Below are 706 nucleotides of genomic sequence, written 5' to 3'. Positions count from 1 at the left end.
TGCAGTTAACAATTTCGAGTTGAAGCAAGGGTTGCTTCAAACCCTTCATAATTGATGTGTCTTTAGAGGGATGATGAACGAAGATCCAAACACACATCTAATGGACTTCGAGGAGATTATGAACACCTTTCAATACAATGGGGTATTACAAGATGCAGTGTACTTAAGGGCATTCCCCTTTTCACTTAAAGATGATGCAAAGCAGTGGCTTCGATGTTTGCCCACGGGATCGATCAGAACATGAGAGGAGATGACCAGAAAATTCCTTGATAAATATTTCTCCTCAGCTAAAACGGGCAAGTTTAGAAGAGAAATCCATAACTTTTGCCAGAAAGAGACTGAAACTATTTTTGAAGTATGGGGGAGGTTTAAGGAGATTGTTAGGAAGTGTCAACATAGTGGAAGTATACTCTGGATGCAACTCCAGGACTTTTGGGATAGATTGATACCGGCCTCATATAGAATATTGAGCAATGCAACTGGAGGCCCTTTGATGAAGAAGACTCCATAGGAGATAGTTATAATTATTGATGAGTTGTCTGAAGATGCAAATCAGTGGCCCTCTGAGAAGGCTGAAAGAAGAAGATCAATTGGTGTTCACCAAGTTGATGCTAATACATCTGTGCAGGTACATCTTGATGATATGGCTAAAGAAATAAGGAAGCTGACCTTGCCTAAAATACAAAGTGAGCCTCATGCAGCGTGT

The 706-nt window shown here is 40.5% G+C and overlaps 1 pseudogene; it reads right to left on the bottom strand.

The window, feature by feature from the left end:
* Positions 1–298: 298 nt before the first annotated feature.
* Positions 299–397, bottom strand: LOC117278511 (small nucleolar RNA R71; annotated as a pseudogene).
* Positions 398–706: the final 309 nt, after the last annotated feature.

This window comes from Nicotiana tomentosiformis, chromosome 12, assembly GCF_000390325.3.
Source record: "Nicotiana tomentosiformis chromosome 12, ASM39032v3, whole genome shotgun sequence".
NCBI classification, from domain to species: Eukaryota; Viridiplantae; Streptophyta; class Magnoliopsida; order Solanales; family Solanaceae; genus Nicotiana; species Nicotiana tomentosiformis.
The sequence above is the reverse complement of the archived record's forward strand: the minus strand, read 5'-3'. Positions and strand labels throughout refer to the sequence as shown.